General features: G+C 42.3%; 1 protein-coding gene across 1 annotated transcript in view; it reads left to right on the forward strand.

Annotated features, from left to right (window-relative positions):
• LOC141173124 (transmembrane protein 238-like) overlaps window positions 1–8165 on the forward strand; it is a 233207-nt gene extending 225042 nt beyond the window's left edge. Inside the window, exon 2 of the mRNA XM_073657766.1 lies at window positions 8039–8165. The gene's annotated coding sequence lies outside the window, so the exon portion shown is untranslated. The remainder of the gene's footprint in view (window positions 1–8038) is intronic.
• Window positions 8166–21766: the final 13601 nt, after the last annotated feature.

The following is a 21766-nucleotide window of genomic DNA, read 5'->3' on the forward strand; positions in this document are numbered from 1 at the left end:
TGGCTTGTGGGGAGTTGGCTGCGTATTTGCGCTTGAGTTCCAAGGACTGGGGTAGGCACAACTGAACGCTGCACTGGGACAAGGACGTGGACGTGCTTGCTGATGGTGCAACTTGAGAGTGTGCAATGAAAGGTGCAAGGCAGGAGGCATCATCGCATGCGCCATGGACAGGGGATTGGTGTGCGCGCATAACAGCAGAAGAAGCATTTTTTGTCACCCGCAGAAACTGTTGCTGGACACTGGGGTTAGGCCCACTTAGTCTGGTGCTTTGCTGCCATGTGCCTGATCAGTCTGTTGATGGTCAGGCTGCTAGTTTTGCTACACCTGCTGATGCTGGCCTGGCAGGTGGTTCAAATGGCCTTTTTGGGGTTATCTGCAGAGTCTTTAAAAAATAACCAGACATGGGAAGACCTAACAGTTGTACTGGCAAATTCCGTCGTGTTGGCGTTACGAGGAACGCTTTCCCGCCTCGTGTCTGTGGCCACCACACTGCTTCTTCCTGCCTGTTGTGTTGCTATGCCTCCCTCCCCCTATGTGCAGCTGTCCTTGCTCTGTATGTCCCCCTGCCAGGTTGGATCAGTTACTATATCATCCACCACCTCGATTTCCACTTCCACACCATGTTACTCCTCCTGACTTTGTGTCAATTGTGTCTCATCATCATCCACCTCTTGCGACAGTAATTGTACTTTCCCACCGTCACCTTCATTTGACCGTGGCTGCTCCAATATTTGGGCATCACTACACGCATTCTCCTCTTTACTCGCTTGAAGCTGGGCGGGCGAGAGGTCTGAATCTACAAATGGAAAAGTGAACAGCTTTTCTGAGTGTCCAAGTGTGGGATCAGTTGTCTCCGGGCATGATGGGAGGAAGAAGGATCAGGGTTATGAATATGCGGTTCAGACTCACGGCTACTGAGACTTGACCGTGTGGAAGACAGGGTTGAGCTGGTGGTGGCAAAGTGACTGGAAGCATTTTCTGCTATCCAACCAATAACCTCTTCACACTGCTCTGTGTTCAATAGTGGTGTTCTGCGGTCCCCTAGTAATTGGGACAGGAAAGTCGAGCGACAAGATGTTTGTGATTGTTGTGGCACAATTTCACTTTACCCATGGTCATGTCCTCGGCCTCTGCATGCATCATCACTACCCCATCCCTTGCCACGCACCTTGCCCATTTTAAATGGAGGACAATATTTTTCACATTCATGAGAAATGGCTGATTTTGCAACGCAGTTATATGTGATACGTCTGAAAGAGAACCACGATTTTAAATAGCAGTCCTGTAATTTACTAATACAGGGAGACGTAGTGTGAAAAACTTCACCGACACACTGCAACAGAATGAAAATGGAAGAAATGTATGATTTTTGAATAGTCTTATAGGTGATATGTCTGACAGAGAACCACGGCTTTAAATTGTAGGCCAGTAAGTTACAAATATTATTCTACACGGAGACGTAGTGTGAATAGCTTCACCGACTCACTGCAACGGAATGAAAATGGAAGGAATATATGATTTTTGAACAGTCTTTTAGGTGATATGTCTGACAGAGAACCATGGCTTTAAATTGTAGGTCTCTAATTAACTAATATTATTCTACACGGAGACCTAGTGTGAATAGCTTCACAGACACACTGCAACAGAATGGAAAAGGAGGCCAATATTTTCCACGTTCACTTCAAATTTCTGGATTATTATCGCTGAAATATGGAACAAATCTGGCTTTATTCTCCAGTGAGAACAAGCAAATGGAGCAGAAAATGGTGTACTCTGGATTGCTTTTTAAGCATAAAAACAGGATTAAGATAAAAAAACATTTTCCCTGGCCGCTGATATCTGGGTCTATGTCTAGAAATATCTGTAATTATTACAGCAGCAGGAGCAGACAGGACATTCAATGGACCCTCTTGTGCTGTATCATACACTGCAGTCTGTCACATACACTGCCTGCCTGCCTAGCACCGATTATATGCAGCTTGATTAGTCCTCAGAAGGACTGTTAGTTCAGATGGATAAAGATATATGTTGTGGAATACCTATACTAACTATAAACAAGCAAATCTCTCCCTGACATAGCAGCAGCTCTCCCTACTCTGCCTATTTCCGGAGTAGACTGTGACGAGCATGGCGGCGCCCGGTCTTATATATACCTGATGATGTGACATGACACCCGCATACGATTGCATCAAAATCTGTAGTCCAAAACATCACTCTTTCCTTTCTGAGCCCTATTGTGCACCCAAACAGTAGTTTTCCTCAACATATTGGGTATTGGTGTACTCAGGAGAAATTGCACAACAATTCGTATGATGCATATTCTCCTGTTACCCTTGTAAAAATAAAATAAAAATTTGGGCTAGAACATTTTTGTCAGAAAAATGTGATTTTTTATTTTCACAGCTCAACGTTATAAACTTCTGTGAAGCACCTGGGGATTCAAGGGGCTCACCACACATCTAGATAAATTATTTGAGGGGTCTAGTTTTGAAAATTGGGTCCCTTGTGGGGGGGGTTCTACTCTTTAAGCACATCAGGGGCTCTCCAAATGTGACATGGGTCCACTAATGATTACAGCAAATTTTGCATTCAAAAAGTCAAATTGCGCTCCTTCCCTTCGGAGCCCTGCCATGCATCCAAACAGTAGTTTTCCTCCACATATTGAGTATTGGCGTACTCAATAGAAATTGCACAACAAATTGTATGGTGCATTTTCTCCTGATACCCTTGTGAAAATAAAAAAATTGGGGCTAAAAACAATTTTGTAGGATGAATATGATTTTTAATTTTCACGACTAAACGTTATAAACTTCTGTGAAGCACCTGGGGGTTCAAGGTGCTCAAAACACATCTAGATAAGTTCCTTGAGGGGTTTAGTTTCCAAAATCAGGTCACTTGTGGGGGGGGGGTTCTACACTTTATGCTCATCAGGGGCTCTCCAAGCGCAACATGATGTCATGATTACAGCACAGTTTGCATTCAAAGAGTCAAATGACGCTCCTTCCCTTCCGAGCCCTGTCATATGCCCAAACAGTAATTTTTCTCCACATGTTGGGTATCAGCGTACTTAGGAGAAATTGAACAAAAAATTGTATGGTGCATTTTTTCCTGTTACTCTTGAGAAAATAAAAAAAAATTGGGTCTAAAATAAAATTTGTGTGAAAAAAAAGTTAAATGTTCATTTTTTCCTTCCACATTCCATTAATTCCTGTATAGCACCTGAAGGGTCAATACTTCTTGAATGTGGTTTTGAGAACATTGAGGGGTGCAGTTTTTAGAATGGTTTCACTTTTGGATATTTTCTGTCATGTCAAATGTGATGTGTTCCCTAAAAATATGTTTTTGCAAATTTCATTGGATATATGAGAAATCGCTGGTCAACTTTTAACCTTTCTAACCTCTAACAAATAAAAATTATGTTTCAAAAATTGTGCTGATGTAAAGTAGATGTGTACGAACTGTTATTTATTAACTATTTTGTGTGACATGTCTTTCTGATTTAAGGGCGTAAAAATTAAAAGTTTGAAAATTGCAACATTTTCTAAATGTTTGCCAAATTTCCATTTTTTTAACAAATAAATGCAAGTAATATTGAATAAATTTTACCACTATCATGTACAATATGTCACGAAAAAAACATTCTCAGAATCAATGGGATCCGTAGAAGCATTCCAGAGTTATTATCTCATAAAGTAACACTGGTCAGAATTGAAAAAGTGGCCTGGTCAGGAAGGTGAAAACAGGCTTCGTGGTGAATGGGTTAAGGTAACAAAACCAGCAGTTCTGATAAGAGATTCCAAGAATGTTTGTCATGTAGGGTCTCTGTACTTTGTGCCTTACATTTCTATTGGACCTTTAGGGTATGTGCACACGTTCAGGATTTGAAGCAGAAATATCCTGAGCGTTTTTGCGTCTCCCTGGCAGAAAAAAACACATGTGGATTTACATGCGTTTTTTGAAGCATTTTTTGAAGCGTTTTTGTACATCAATAAATTCTGGATTTTAGAGCTAAATAAAGTTATTTGGAGGGACATTGCTTAATCCCTTGCATTACCATAAGAACTGGGGTGAGTATATTGGTTCATTTAAATGATTAAAGAATGGGTCTGTTGTATTTCACAAAAAGTGTTTACACTTCTGTGTGTTTCTTTACTTTAATTAAAGTTTGGCCATGAAAAAGTCTGATTGACACCAAACAAAAGAGCTGGGTGTCAGCTAGTCCCATTCACCCAATCTTCATTAGCATTTCTATTCATGTTTTTATGCAACTGCTGTGAGCTGTTTTTTTTAGCCTGGGTAGCTGCCATTAGGCAAACATGGTCCCTAGCCATTAAATATCATCTCACAGCTGGTTCGTTAGCCACTATATCCCCCGATCAGCACTCAGCAGCGCTTTGGACACAATGTATTTATGTTGCGTCCAAAACGCGGTATGCTAATGCCGCACTTTTCTTGTCGGCACATGTGAATCCACCGCATATAATGACATTTCAATCGGTCAAAATCTGCAGCGGAGACTAGCGTGTCCGCTACAGAAATTGACATGCCGCGAGTGAGTTTGGGTACGTGGTCACGATCAGGAGCTGCTGCAGGTTTGATGCTGCATGTTTATACAGCATCAAACCCGCAGCGTCTAGATGTTACAGCACAGTGGATGGGATCTCTAGAAATCCCAAATCCACTATGCGTGCATCAGAGGCTGCGAATCACCCGGGGACCGCAGCATGTCAAATTCTCTTTCGGAGTTTCTAGTTTCCACAACAGAAATTTGACCACTATAATGTATAGAATGCAGTAAATCCTCATGGTTCAGTGAACACATGTGGATTTACCTGCGTTCAATAGAATGCAATGTTTTGGATGCAGCGAAAATTTGTGTCCAAAGTAGTGCTATGTCTTAATTATAGGCACAGACCCTAAAATTTAAAAAAAAATGGCGTGGGCTCGCGAGTCATTTTTATAACCAGCAGAGGGAAAGCTGACCCCTGGGGGCTGATATTATTAGCCACGGAAGTGGCCATTAGCCAACAATGTTCCATGGCTATTAATATCAGCCCACAGCTGTTTGTTTAGCCTTTACTGGCTAGATTACAGGGGGACCCCAGAAAAAAATTGACGTGGGATCACCCTATAAAATCTAACCAGCAAAGGCTAAACTAGACAGTTGGGGCTGATATTAATAGCCAGGGAAGGGGCCATGAATACTAGCCCCCTCCGCGGCTATTAATATCACCCCTCAGCAGTCCCAGAAATGGTGCATCCATAAGATGCGCCAATTTGGCGCTTAGCCTTGCTCTTCCCACTGCCCTGTAGCGGTGGTGGGGGTAATGGGGTTGGGGTTCACGTCAGCCTTGTATTGGCGGCTGATGTGAAGCCCAGGTTAGTAATGGAGGTATCTATAAGATGCCCCCATTACTAACTGTGTAGTAAAATTGTCAGCGCATTTTCAATAAAAGACACGGCCAGAATAAAGAATTTTAATGAAATAAAACGCTACAATTTTTTTTATTACACGCCACCGCGAAGCCCTCAATCTCCTGAAAAAAATGTAACATAATAAACAACCGTATCCCTCACCTGTCCGCCGTCAACGACGCAGTCAACGATCACCGCCGAGTGTCCCACGATGATCAGGGTCACTTCTACAGCTGTGACATCAGAAATCACTGATGTCACAACTGTAGGATACAGCACTGTATACTGACAGGGGTGTAAAATCACCCCCTGTCAGTATACAGGCTGCAGGAGGTCACTGGGGTTCATCAACTGAAGATCAGCTGATGAGCCCCAGGAAGCTAAACACCATAGGAACATTCTTGCGAATGTTCCCAGGGTGAGCATCAGCTGATTGGTCATGAGACCAATCAGCTAATTACCGACGTCCGCAATCAGCTGATGGTCACGTGACCATCAGCTGATTGCTGCCAGCACTGATCACCTGATGGTCACGTGACCATCATCTGACCACTGACGACACTGATCAGCTGATGGTCGCGTGACCATCAGGTGATCGCTGACGTCACCACAGGTCCTGGCAGTGCACTGAAGGGCACGAGCCCGCGCCCTGCAGTGTACTGCTGGCAGTTGGAGAGACAGCATCGCCACCAAGGACAAGGAGGACACCAGGAGCCGCAGGACAGGTGAGTATACAGGTTTATTTTTGATTTTTGATTTTTTATTATTTTTTTTACTACCATGGGCATGTGGACTGGATAGAGCAGACTGCTGCTCCTCCCATCCACACTGCTCTCACTGTCAGTGGTCAGATGAGAGGAGTAGCAGTCTCCTCTCCTGACCCGGGTACCACTCACAGCGCGATTCCACAGCGGTTTCGCGCCTATTGATTTTCATTGAAATGCAGCAATTCCGCAGGTATAGATATTCTACCTGCTGGTTTGCTGCGATTCAATGCAAGTCAATGGGTGCAAATTCACAGTGAAATCGTGCTAGAAATGGTCCTGCTGTGGTTTTTCCCGCAATGTGAATCCGGAGTGTAAATTTCCGCATCATGGTCACAGCACATCCGGAGTAGCATTGCTATACATGGCAGACCTATTAACATATCCTTAGTATGACTTATGATTGGTTTATTAACTCCATATAGGCTGTTTTATTATGATTCTATTGGACATTTTTTACATACTTCTAGAAACTATGAATGCTTGCATACCTCACAAATAAAATATAGTTAGCTTGCATTACACAGTGTGCCTGTGAGTCTCATGTCTTGCTCTCCAGTTCTCTGCACCTAATTAGAAACCATCTGGCAGAAAGGGAGGCATGAGCCTCGATAGTTTTCATAGTGCCAAAACGCGGTAATCCATATGGGGACTGCATCCGACTGCTTGGAGTGAGTTCTCGGATCTCTAATGTCTACAAAACCCGGGGAAATAATACTTTTGTTACTGACCTCGGACATCTGCATAAGGGACTCTTAGATGGGTGCACAGACCCAAGTGACAGCAAATTGCAGAGGATGGTTGAATGACCATAGATTGATGGATCAAGCAGACACTTGGTTGAAATGTCTCGGATGGTGAAAGCATATGTGCACAAAGTGTATGAAATGAACAAAGGAAACATATATGAACTGTTTGAGCCTCTGAGACTCCAAGAGGAGCCTGCCCACTCACCTCCTTTGCCAACACCAACACCTCTTTATGCAGGTCTTAGCTTCTGGATCTGTCTCCATTGTGGCCAGCAGAAATACTCCCCATGCTGATTATTGTGTCAGCTGTGGATGAATGCAACCAGGTGGCCCTCATGCGGCCCAATTGTTCCCCCTGAAACCCACCAGTCATATGATCTGGACATGTGAAAATCTATTGACCCCCCTGATAGAAATCTGGTGTCTCACACCTTTATACCCTAGTCTCTCAGTGAATTTTTGGGTTTACTTGACCAGTTGCAAGACCCAGTTAAACCCCTTCCCCCACTTCCTTTAAAAGAAAACTAAAAGGAGTCTGGAAAACCTGGTGTCACCTTCTTCTCCATGCTTATCTCACCCTAACTGTTCTGGTGACCCTGGAGGATAGACAAACAGTCCTATGTCTTTTAGACACAGGAGCAGCCCATTCAGTAACAAAACGTGATCACGTAGTGAAATAATTTCTCCTGACTATATAGTGTACATGACAGTCAAATTGTCAACCGAGTTCTAGTATTTAAATCCATTCCCTATAATCTGGTACGAACTTGAAATCACAACTGCATTCCCACTTAGATTTCTCTCCAAATGGCCCCCTTGACTGCCCCCTTGAATTAAAAATCCCTTTGACACCTCCTGACCTCCAGGATAGTCCCTGAGGAATACCCAGCCACCCAATTCCCCAGGTGGCTAGATGAGATTCATGATCAATTGTGGACAAAGGATAAGTGCAGTTGTCACCCTTTAAAATATATTTTGGCTCCACTTCTAAAGCAGAGGTGTTATTCACACCATCTTTGCAATCAGGATATGACAGTCTAACCTCCTAATTGTCTGCATTGCAGCAAGAACTAACTGCTGTACATAAATGTGTCTTTTCCTTGATTCTAGACTCAGAATCTATAACAGGAATATACATTTTGCTTTCTGGAAAATGGGCGGTTATAACGAAGCATCTTAGGAAAACTATTAACCGCAAGTATGAAGGACCAGTTTTCATCCAACTGACAAGACCCATATTAGTCAAGTTTGAGGGGAAGCCCACTTGGATCTATATCAGCTACTGCAAGAAAGTGCTAAACTGCAATGCACCTGACCATGGACATGGCTCTTTTGATGTTGCTCCTGGCAGAGATGCTGAACAAGGTTCTTGAGGATGACTGGAACAATAAGTTCAGACACTCCCCTACAAAGGAGCTGGCTGTGCCTCTGCATTCTCTGGCAGAAAAGTCTCCTGTTTTCACAGGACAGTAGAGAAGTGGTCCTTTCCAACAATGTCTAAGAATGAGAAAAAGGAGGGAAAAGGCTAAAGTGATAATTTCTCTATTCTCATTCTCCATATTGTATATAAGACTCCATTTTGTGTTTTCTCTCTTTCTTTCTATATCAACTTTAAACAGCTTAAGCAATATTAAGCCAATAAAACCCACAGTTGTGATAAGAGATTTTGTGAAGATGAGTCATGAAGCGTTATTGTAGTTTGTGCCTTTTATTTCTATAAGTGCATTAGTATGACTGATGATTGGCTTACTAACTATGCTTAAGCTGCTTTCTTATGATCCTACTGGACTTTTTTATATGTTTCTAGAAACTATAAAAACTTGCACGCATCACAAATAAAGTAGAGTAATCTTGTATCACACGCTTGCGTCTGTGTGTCTCACGTCTTTCTGTCCAGCGTTCTGCATCTAATTAGAAACCATCTGGCAGATAGAGAGGCCTCAGCCTTTACCTAAATTATTTCTCCTGCGGACCAGCAGGATATCCTTTGACAAGATATACACCAAGCAATGATTTAATGACTGGCTATATATTTGTAAGAGTGATCCAAGACACTCATTTGAATGTCTATCAGTTCTAACAGCTTAAAGTGCATCAAGTGGCATTCAAATAAAAACTTTTGAATATTTTTTCAATTATTTTTGTCTATAAAAACGTACCTGTTTTGTTGCCATACTGACATGAACTAGTTAGTAGATACGCAAATTAATGTTTTGCATTTTATGATAAAGCAACGAAGAGAGGTTGCAATTCAGAACGTATTCAAAACATAATTCAAATTTGCCAGCTCTGCAAATTCTACCCAAAATTTAGCTTGTTGTAAATAAATTTGCCATGAATCTCATTACTGCAAAACCTGTAATTGCTCGGAATCACTCTGAGGCTACGTGCCCACGATGCAGATTTGAAGCAGAAATTTCCTTAGCATTTTTGTCTTTCGTTGCCAGAAAAAACGCATACGGTTTTTACATGCGTTTTGATGCGTTTTTACATGCGCTTTTTTTAAGCGTTTTTTGAAGCGATTTTGGGCATCAATGAATGATTTTTGGAGCTAAATAAAATTGGTGGGACATTGCATAAGCCCTTGGATTAAGAACTGGGGTGAGTATATTTGTTCATTTAAATGATTAAAGAATGGATCTATTGTATTTCAAATCAAGTGTTTACACTATGTCTGTGTGTTCTTTACTTTGTTTGGTCATGAAAATGTCTGATTGACACCTTGACATCACCAAACAAAAGAGCTGGGTGTTAGCTAGTCCCATTCACCCAATCTTCATTAGCATTTCTATTCATTTAATTTATGCGACTGCTGTGAGCTGTTTTTTTTAGCTGTTTTTTTTGGGGGGAATGTGTCACTAGGCAAACATTTTCCCTAGCCATAATTAACATCTGACAGCTGGTTTGTTAGCTCCTATGTCCCCCCTCCCCTATCAGCACTCAGCAGCGCTTTGGACACAACGTATTTATGCTGCGGAGTTATAATGCCGCACTTTTGTTGTCAGTGAATGTGAATCCACCGCATATAATGACACTTCAATCGGTCAAAATGTGCAGCGGAGACTAGCGTGTCCGCCACAGAAATTGACATGCTGCAGGTGAGTTTGGGCATTTGGCCACAGTCAGGAGCTGCTTCAGGATTGACACTGCGTGTTTATACAGAGTCAAACCCGCAGCGTCCAGATGTTACAGCATAGTGGATGGGATCTGCAGAAATCCCATGTCTGCTATGCATGCATCAGAGGCTGTTGATTACCCGTGGACACTGACATGCGGTGCATCTTTGAGGACCGCAGCATGTCAAATTCTCGTGCTGAGTCGCTAGTCTCCATAACAGAAATTTGACCACTAGAAAGTACTGAATGCGGTAAATCCGCATGGTTCAGTGAACACATGTAGATTTACCTGCGTTCAATAGAATTCAACGTTTTGGACGCAGAAAAAAAATAAATTGCGTCCAAAGCGCTGCTACGTCTGAATTATGGGCACAAAGCCTAAAATAAAAAAAAAAGGCATGGGCTCCTCCGTCATTTTTATAACCAGCAGAGGGAAAGCTGACCACTGGAGGCTGATATTAGCAGTCGCGGAAGTGGCCATTAGCCAACAATGCTCCATGGCTATAAATATCAGCCCAGAGCTGTTTGTTTAGCCTTTACTAGCTAGATTGCAGGGGGACCTCAGAAAAAAATTTACGTGGGGTCCTACTATAAAATCTAGCCAGCAAAGGCTAAACTAGACAGCTAGCTCCTCGTGACCATCAGGTGATCAGTGACATCACCGCAGGTCCTGGAGCAGTGTGCAGTGAGCTGCTGGACAGACAGCATTGCCCAGGAGGACACCAGGGGCCACCGGAGAGGTGAGTATGAAGGGTTGTTTTATTATTTTTTACTTTTTGATACTACTTTTTAACTGCGCTAGCACGCGGGCTGGGAGAAGCAGGCTGCCGCTTCTCCCATCCACGCTACTCTCGCTGTTATCAGCCAGATCAGCGGTCGGATGAGAGGAGTAGCAGCCTCCTCTCCCGACCCGGGTACCAGCCGCGGAGCGATTCTGACGCGATTTTGTGCCTATTGATTTACATTGAAAAGCTGCAAATCCGCATGTATAGATCTTATACATGCGGGTTTGCTGTGATTCAATGCAAGTCAATGGGCACAATTTTGCCGCAAAATCACGCCTAAGGCTGTGTGCCCACGATGCGGATTTAATGCGTTTCCATGGTGGCATTTCTGCCGCGGAAACACATTAAAATCGCTTGTTAAGATGTCTGCCATGTTTCCCAATGATAATCCGCATGTGCTGTGCACATGTTGCGGAACTTTCCACTGCGGATTATCATTGCGGAAACATCCACAGCACAACCAATTTGGGCATGATTTCGCAGCGAAATCGCACCCATTGACTTGCATTGAACCTCATAAAATCCGCATGTATAAATCTATTTTATGCGGTTCTATGCGTGGATTGTACCCGGGTCTGGAGAAGAGGAGACTCTCATCTGACCTGGGTACCATCGCACCCGCAAGTTAAAAATGAATTATAAAGTAAAAAATAAAAAAAATTATTCGTACTCACCTCTCCGGCGGCCCCCGGTCTCCTTCCGGCGGTGATCCTCTCTCCTCGGTGGCCCGCAGTGTACTGGCAGGACCTGCGGTGACGTCATTTAATCAGGTGATGGTCACTGGCTTTAGCAATCAGCTGATGGTCACTTGACCATCAGCTGATTGCTGTGGCACTGATTGATTTACGTTGAAAAGCAGCAAATCCGCATGTATAGATGTTATACATGCGGGTTTGCTGCGATTCAATGCAAGTCAATGGGCACGATTTCGCCGGGAAATCGCGCCTGATGCTGTGTGCCCAAGATGCAGATTTAATGCATTTCTGCAGAGGCATTTCCATACCCGCAAGTTAAAAAAGAACTATAAAGTAAAAAATAAAAAAAATTATTCACACTCACCTCTCCGGCGGCCCCCAGTCTCCTCCCAGTGGCAATCCACTCTCCTCAGCGGCCCGCGGTGTACTGGCAGGACCTGCGGTGACGTCATTTAATCAGGTGATAGTCACGCGAACAACACCTAACTAGAGATGAGCGGTGTTCGAATCGAACTGTTCGCCAATCTCAAATTCGAGCTGTTTTGGGCGGTGTTCGAGTCGTTCGACGAAAGCGAACGATTTGAAAAAAATTTGGCTGTTCGAGGTTATGTTCGATAACTGTTCGTGCACCAAAAGCGTGTCCTGCATGTCTGGCGCTATTTAGAGCACCAATCATGCAGGGATTGTCTGCCACTCACTGTAATGCCACAGCAATGGTGGTTGTGGCATTACAGTGGTTGCCCAAATCGATGGGAACAGTGCTCACAGTGAAACATGAAAAGCCGGCAATTCAGCAGCGGCATACACCGGTACCCGACAATTTAGAACAGAAATAATAGAGGATCACACATAGATTAGATAGATAGAAACATGTCAGTCACATATATAAGAAGTACAGTGACAGTGTTGGTTACTGTACTTGTCATTTAGTGTTAAAGGATTTATTAAAAAAAATATTAGTGTTTTCATGCACCGTCTCTTTAAAAAAGCCGGCCGGCAATTCAGCATCGGTACCCGAAAATTTATAACAGAAAGAATAGAGCATCACACATAGATTAGATAGATAGAAACGTGTCAGTCACATATATAAGAAGTACAGTGATAGTGTTGATTACTGTACTTGTCATTTAGTGTTAAAATAAAGGATTTATTTAAAAAAAAATTGGCGTGGGGTTCCCCGTAATTTTAGTCTCTAGCGGAGGTTAAGCAGACGGCTGGGGCAGATGTTTGAAGCCTGGGAAGGGGGTAATACCCATGGAGATCCCAGGCTACTAATATCAGCCCCCAGCTGAATGCCTAGCCTTTACTAGCTGTTAAAATGGGGGACCCCCAAAAAAATGACGTGGGTTCCCCCCTATTTTAATAGCTAGCAAAGGCTAGGCAGACAGCTGGGGGCTGATATTAATAGCCCAGGAAGGTTGCCATGATTATTGTCCCCCTCCCAGGCTAGAAGCACCAGCCGTCAGTCGCCCCAGAAATGGCGCATCCATAGGATGCGCCAATTCTGGCACTTAGCCTCGCTCTTCCCACTGCCCTCTAGCGGTGGCAGTGGGGTAATAGGGCTGGGGTTGATGTCAGCTTATAATGCCAGCTGACATCAAGCCCAGGTTAGTAATGGAGAGGCATCTATAAGACACCCCCATTACTAACCCCATAGTCAAAGTTAAAAAAAAAACACAAACACCCAGAATAAAGTCCTTTAATTGAAATAAACACACAATTCTTTATGGTTCTAAATTAAACCATACTTACCATCACGCCCATTCCAGCTCAAGCCAACGATCTCCTGCAATACAAGTAAAATAATAAAGCAACATCATCCTTACCTTTCCATGGTTCCCACGACAGCTTCAGCTTTGCTACATTCACATGACAGGCTGGACCGCAGCAGAACGCTGCCATCCAGCTTGCCATGCCGCAGACACTGAGAAGCACAGGCATGCTTGCGCTCTGCAGTGTCTGGCTGTGACGGCATAAAGATGAGCCGAGGTCATGTCCAATGAACTCAGCTCACCTCATGCACGTCACTGACAGCGTGGGAAAATTCTCCTGCGCATGCGGTGAGTGCAGGAGCATTTTCCCACGCTGTCAGTGACGTGCATGAGGTGAGCTCATGTCCAATGAACTCGGCTCACCTCATGCACGTCACTGACAGCGTGGGTAAATTCTCAGCGCTCAGCGCTACAGCAGGAGAATTCTCGCACACTGGGATGGCATTGAGATGACAGGCTGGATGACAGCTGAGCGCTGCCATTCAGCATGCCACCCTCATAGACACTGCAGAGCGCAGGCATGCTTGCACCATTTCTGGGGCGGCTGACGGCTGGTGTTTCTAGCCTGGGAGGGGGCCAATATTCATGGCACCCTTCCTGGGCTATTAATATCAGCCCCCAGCTGTCTGCCTAGCCTTTGCTAGCTATAAAAATAGGGGGGACCCCACGTCATTTTTTTGGGGGTCCCCCATTTTAATAGCTAGTAAAGGCTAGGTATTCAGCTGGGGGCTGATATTAGTAGTCTGGGAAGCTCCGTTGGTATTACCCCCTTCCCAGGCTTCAAACATCTGCCCCAGCCATCTGCTTAACCTCCGCTAGAGACTAAAATCACGCCAATTTTTTTTTAAATAAATCCTTTATTTTAACACTAAATGACAAGTACAGTAATCAGCACTATCACTGTACTTCTTATATATGTGACTGACATGTTTCTATCTATCTAATCTATGTGTGATGCTCTATTCTTTCTGTTATAAATTGTCGAGTACCGATGCTGAATTGCCGGCCGGCTTTTTTAAAGAGACGGTGCATGAAAACACTATTATTTTTTTTACTAAATCCTTTAGCACTAAATGACAAGTACAATAAGCAACACTGTCACTGTACTTCTTATATATGTGACTGACATGTTTCTATCTATCTAATCTATGTGTGATGCTCTATTCCTTCTTGTCTAAATTGTCGGGTACCGGTGTATGCAGCTGCTGAATTGCCGGCCGGCTTTTTTAAAGAGAGTGTCTTCTGAGCAGTTTGTCAGCTTTTGGACACCTTTGAAGGTGTTTTCTATGTGTTTCTATGTGTTTTTGTTTGCCTGCCATTGGTTTTAACGGTGTTCGACGGTGTTCGACGGTGTTCTAAGGTGTTCGACGAACAGTTCCACGAACATCCCGGTATTCGACGAACCGAACCGAACCCGAACACTATGGGGGTGGCTCAAAAATACACCTAACCGATGGAAAGGTGAGTATAAGGTTTTTTTTTTTCTTTTTACTTTTTAATTCTATTTTTTAGTATAGATGCATCATTTGAAAGCAGAACTCTCCTCATAAGTTGGTCACACAAAATAAATCCATGCCAGTTGGCTGGATTTATATTGTGTGACCAACTTATATTGTCAAGCCCTTTTCCAAATGCATGTGAGTGATGCTCAAAATCGCTTGGAAAACCGCTTGAAAAAATGCATGCATAAATGCATGTAAAAATGCTTAAAAAAAGCATGTAAAATCCACATGTGTTTTTTCTGCCAGGGAGAGGAAAAAACGCTCAAGAAATTTCTGCTTCAATTCTGCATTATGGGCACATACCCTTAGTTGGTTGTGCTACAGATTTTTCCACAATGATAATCTGCTGCAGATATTTTTGTATCATGTGCACAGCACATGCGGATTATCATTGGTAACCATGACAGACCTTGTACCATGCGTTTTTAATGCGTTTGCCGCGGTGGTATTTCCGACGCGGAAACGCATTGAAAACGCATCATGGGCACACAGCCTGCGGTCTCCTAGGACTATATTGAATCCCTTTTGAGCACTTTACTGCAAACACGGCCTTATTAATGCCTGGGTGACCTCACCATATTTGGAACTAATAATTGGAAATATGGACCCATATCAATATTATAGAAATAGCAAATTTTTGAGGTACCTAAAATAAAACATATCAAGCTTATTACCACCAAGTAACACATTAAGTAATATCTACTGATTCCAGTAAGTTTTTATAATCTCAAACTTTATTATAAATCAATTAAACACAACACTACAAACAATTACTTAAAACCCCATAAAGGACCCATAAAAACAGAGACAATAGGGAAATGTGGTCATAAATAAATACAAGCACAGCAATAGTTCAAATATCAAGTATCAAAAAGTACAAGGATATAGATAATCTGTCATGTATATCATTAAGCAGAAGTTTAGTTTCAACATTGATAAACTATTTAAATGAAGACTAGTGCAGCCTCACAATCACTAGTCAGTATTTAGCAAGCATAGATTATACTATAATAAATAGAGACAGCCAGTGCATTCACACATCCATATGAAAAACATCTATGCAAGAAAAGAGATCAATCTATACACACCATGTGCCATTGTAAAATCAGTGCACACTGCCCAGCACCCCAAAGTGCGTTTCATGTGCAGCTTCGTCAGGGGGTACTGGGGTAGTGCTACTAGCTGGTATATACTGTATAGTGCTCATGTCACCTGAGATCGTTCTACCTTAATGGGCTCATGCCCGCAGCCCATTGCTCCGTCGCCTGCCGCGTCTGACATCCTGGAAGTCCCACTACGCATGTCTACAAAGCGGGAGCTCCTATTTGATGCTGGACAAGGTGAGGGAAGACTGTAATGATGCAACGAGCATGCACTCCAGTGGAGAGATTCTGAGGAGGGTCCACCTTTGTAGGTGCATGCCCACTGCCCATTGCCCCGTCACCCACCACGGCCGGCATCACGGGAGTCCCACTGCACAGGTCTGCAAAGCAAGAACTCCGGCCAGATGCCGAGGTAGGAGAGAGAGGGCTGCTATTACACAGCAAATTCTTTATTTACAGAACAGAAGAATCTGTGAAAAAAAAAATTAACCCTATTTTGGAAGCTTTTTGATATTTGTGTACCCTCAATAGAATATTTTTTTCTAGCAGCAGTAGAGTATAAGTGTGTAATGTGCACCCAAGAGATGAGTGGCTTACGTGTCTGGACAATGCAACATAACCCTAAAATGCTATGTTGCTTAGTAGCTACACATAGGTTCATGTCCAAAAAAGAAAGTGTGATTTACGTCCCAAAAACAAGCAATTGAAACAGTCTGTAGTATTCAATAAGTGTGTACAAGACTAATTTTAGACTAATGAAACAAGGAAGTGTGCAACATTTTACATTTTTTTAGAGCTTACATTTCTGGATTGTGGAGATTTTTCTCTTGTGCTTAAAAATTATACAATATCTCACAAAGGTGAGTGCACCCCTCACATTTTTGTAAATATGTTATTATATCTTTTCATGGGATAACTCTGAAGATATGACACTGATACAATGTGAAGTGAGCAGTGTACATATTGCATAACAGTGTAAATTTGATGTGTCCTCTAAATAACTCAACACACAGCCATTAATATCTAAACCGCTGGCAACAAAGGTGAGTAAACCACTGAGTGAAAATGGCCAAATTTTGTCTAAAGTGTCAAAGTTTTGTCATTATTTGGCCACCATTATTTTCAAGCACTGCCTTAACGCTCTGAGGCATGGAGTTTACTAGAGTTTCAAAGATTACCACTGGAATCCTCTACCAGTTCTCCATGACAACATCATGTAGATGGTAGATGTTAGAGACCTTGTGCGCCTCCACTTTTCATTTGAGGATGCACCACAGATGTTCAATAGGGTTTAGGTCAGGAGAGATGCCTTGCCAGTCCAGCACCTTTACCCTCAGTTTCTTTAGCAAGGCAGTGGTCATCTTGGAGGTGTGTTTGGGATCGTTGTGTTGTAAGTTTACAAAGGGAGGGGATTACACTCCTGTGTCAGTGTGAGCCTGCTGTCCTGGAGAGAAGGCACATCAGTGACTGCTGATGTGACTGCTCTCCAAGTCACCTGGATCATTGTGGGACAGTATGGATTATCTCTTCACTTCAAATAGATGAGGAATATGGTTGTTTTTTCTTATTTTATTTGTTTTTTTACAGGAGACAATGGCTTTAGGGATTATATGTTAGGTGAGTATAAATTTATTTTTTATTTTTTGTTTTTTAACACGAGATAGCTCCCAGCTCCCAGCTGTTTGTTTGAAGTTTACTGGCTAGTTTACAGGGGGACCCTAGAAAAAAAATGATGTAAGGATCCCCATATAAATTCTAACAAGTTAAAGGCTAAACAGACACCTGTGTGCTGATATTAATAGCCAGGGAAGGGGCCATGGATACTAGCCCCCTTCGAGGCTAACAACATCAGCCCTCAGCAACCCTAGAGATGGTACATCAATAAGATGTGCCAAATCTAGCACTTCGTTCTTCCCACTTGCCCTGGTTCAGAGGCAAGTGGGGTGTGAGGACCTGGCCACTTACTAAATACTTTTCCAGCAATGAGCACCCATTTTCATCGAACTTATTTTTGTATTTTGTTAGAAATTTGCTTGCTGTGTTTTGTTAGTGATTTGTTTGCTCATCAGTTCAATCTAAGGTATCCATTCCATTCAGTGACCTTATCTCAGGGGCCTTGGACCATTGTTCTTTCAGCCAAGAGACCCCTTATGTAGATGGAAAGAGTGGACACAGTGGAGCTGTCACCACAGGAGGTCTTACATGCAGTTTCATGTTAAAGTAAATGCTTAAGGGGGAGGGTGTCATCACTTCTGACCTTGGAGGGGGCTGACCCCAGGAAAGAAAGGACAGACATGTTTTAGTCAGAGTTGTGTGGAAGGATTGAAGGAAGAGAATGGAGACCGTGGACTTGGAAGGATGAATGGATAGACATGTTACCATTATGGATTATGTCGTTTGGATTTACACTTTCTTAAAAGAACTGCAGCTACTGGATACCTGTGCTTTCATTGTTTTATCTGTCGTCTAGAGGACAATGGACTGTGGCTACAGACTATACTAGCTGGAGATATGAAATCTTTTGGGCCAACCAAAAGTTGGGAGACAGTGAGCATGGCCTTATACAAAGCCAGTGGAACTACTGAACCCAGATTGGGAATTTGAGGACTGAGAGAACTGTATTTTGGCCATTTACCTGGAACTGCTTTATTACCATGGCTGTGATCAATAAAATATTGTTGCATCGTTAAAAAAAAAAAAAAAAAAACAACTGTGGAATTGCAATTTTTTTTTGTATGGGGTAATAGGGTTGAGGTTCATGTCAGCCTTGTATTGGCAGCTGACATGAAGCCCAGGGGTTAGTAATGGAAAGGCATCTTTAAGCCACCTCCATTACTAACCCAATAGTAAAAGTTTGTAAATATAGACATAGACTGAAAAAAATACACAGTTATACTCAGCTAGCGTCTAATCCAATAAAGTCATTGTCCCCTGTAAAAAACGAAAATAAAAAAGCTAATTTATATTCACCCAACGCCTAATCCCCAAAGCCATTGTCCTGTAAAGAAAAAAAAAAAAAAGCACCATATTCCTCACCTGTCCTAAGTGATGAAATAATCCAGAGTGTCCCACAACAATCCAGATGACTTGGAGAGCAGTCACATCAGCAGTCACTGATGTGACTGCTGTCCAGGGCAGGAGACTCACATTGTCACAGGAGTGTGTAGCACTGAGCTGAGGTGAGAAAGTTCACCAGAGTTCATCAGCTGATGAACCCCTGTGAACTCACTTATGGCACCCCTGCTGAGTGAGAACTCTCTCACTGCTGCAAGAGGTGCCTTAAGTGAGGTCACCTGGTTCATGAGCTGATGAACTCTAGTGAACTTTCTCACCACAGCTCAGTGCTACACACTGCAGGAGTGATTACACTCATGTTAGTGTGAGCCAGCTGCTGAGTAGAACAGTGACATGCATTATTTTCACAGCTGACAGGTGAGTATCATGGTGGCTTATTATTTTTTATCTTTGACAGGTGACACTGGCATCGGGTATTAGATGTTAAGGTGAGTATAATGCTTTTTTATTTTTATTTCAATATTTATTTGTTTAAATTCTTTTTTTTATAACTTGGAGAACAGAGGTCGGCTGATGAACACTGCCATCAGCGGCACCTCCTCTCACTGTTATCAACGACTGCAGGCATAGGCTGATGGGAGTAGTACTCTCATCAGCCGACACCTGTGTCCAGAGGTAACTAATCTTTTTTTGTGGGTCGGAAACCACAGATGTTCGAGTCCCACATTCATATGAATGGAGTTCGGGTACCGTTCTGGTACCCGAACTGAACGTTTTATAGAGGTTTGGCCAAATACGCTGGACCACAGGTTTGCCTTGCACTATTCATATCCCTATTGCCACAATATTAAATTATAACTTAAAATCCACAAGTATGTAATCTTTGTCTCCTTGATTCAAACAGATGCAGAGATATGAACACATTGTAATGAAAGAGGAGACATTATAAGGGATATGTCAGCTGCTGACTTAGCCCTTACTACAATCCAGGACTGGGTAAAGAAGTCAGGTAACTCAAAGAGAAGATGCCTGAGGAAGACTGGGTACAGACGAAATATGTTGTGGCTTTAGTACATTTAAATTTTTGCAAATTTTTTTTCACTCTGCAGAATTAATAATGATATATTCTTGGAGTACACATAATTACAAATGGGGGGATTTGATATTTTAGCTCCGTAAGGACCGAGCCCCATTATTCAATTATGACATATCCCAGTGATTCTGAGACTGTTTTTTTCATGACACATTGTACATTATAATAGTGGAAAATTTAGTTCAATAAAAATTTGCATTTATTTATGAAGTTCAACTCTGAGGACAGCAGGAGTACACTTACCATCTAATCCAAATCCCAAGTATGGTAGAATTCAAGAAATATGTTAAAAATAGTTATCAGGTGGCATCTTACTCTACTTAAAGGGAATTTGTCTAGAGGATTTCACTTCACCTCCCAAACTATTTACAGTCATGCTTCATTGTTATTGGCATCCATAAAGTTTCATAATGTGGAATATATCCCGAAAAAAATAAATCAAGTGAAACAGTTTTTTGTATAGAGCACTCGTGTTAAGTACAAATGATAAACAATAATTTAAATTAAAAAAACAATGGGAGAGAAAAATAGAAAAACCTAATGATTGCTGTCTCATTGGTATTGGCACCCTTTACATTAATTTAGTATGGAAACACATTTTGACTTGCCTTTGGCAAATCACAAAAGAGAATCACCTGTGATTAATTGTGGGTGCCAATGTGACATGAATGTGACATGAATTAGCCAATGAATGATGACTTCAGTGTTTTAAAAAGCCACATGGTAGGCCCTGTTCCTTTGCCACAATGGTGAAGACAAAGGAGCTCTCTGACGACATCAGAAATGCTATTATTAGCAAACACAAGACTACCAAAAGACCTTGATATCCCAGTTTCAACAGTACGCAATGTTATTAAGAAGTTTGCCAAGCATGAAACTGTCAAGAACCTACCTGGACATGGGAGGAAGGAGGTAAATTGACAAGAGATGTCTTCGAAGGTTGGTGTAAATGGTGGAAAAAACACCACGTCAAACATCCAAGTACCCGAAGGACAACCTATTACAGTCTGGGGTCATGTTTTCAACAAGTACCATATGCCGCACACTAAACCAAGCAGAGCTTTATGGGCGAAGGCCAAGGAAGAAACCATTGCTGAAGAAAAGACATAAAAAGAAATGACTAATCTTTGCCAAAGCGTACCTTGACAAACCACAATTCTTCTGTGGACAGATGAAACAAAAATAGAGAAATTTGGCAATGCAAAACAACAGTTTGTTTACAGACGGCGCAATGAAGCTTATAAGGAAAATAACACCTTACCAACAGTTAAGCATGATGGAGCATTCATGATTCTGAGACTTTGCTTTGCTGCGTCTGGTACTGGAGGACCTGACCATATTGCAGGAATCATGAAATCAGAGAATTATCAAGAGATTTTAGAGCGAAATGTTCTATCCAGTGTAAGAAAACCTGGTTTGAGTCGAAGATCATGGGTCCTCCAGCAAGACAATGACCCAAAGCACATATCCAAAAGTACACAGGAATTTTTGAAAAATAAAAAATGGACTGTTTTAAAATGGCCAGCAATGAGTCCTGACTCCTGACTAGTGTTGAGCGATACCTTCCGATATCGGGAAATATCGGATCGGATTGGATCGGACCGATACCGAAAAAGTATCGGATATCGCCGATTCCGATACTGGAAACCAATGCAAGTCAATGGGACAGAAATATCGGAATGAAAATAAACCCTTTCTTTCCTTGTAGGTTAATTCTACATGAAGGAAAACAACTAAGAATAATGTAGAATGTATTG

The sequence above is a fragment of the Phyllobates terribilis genome, unplaced genomic scaffold, assembly GCF_046119375.1.
Source record: "Phyllobates terribilis strain yellow unplaced genomic scaffold, ASM4611937v1 Scaffold_12__6_contigs__length_324123572, whole genome shotgun sequence".
NCBI lineage: Eukaryota > Metazoa > Chordata > Amphibia > Anura > Dendrobatidae > Phyllobates > Phyllobates terribilis.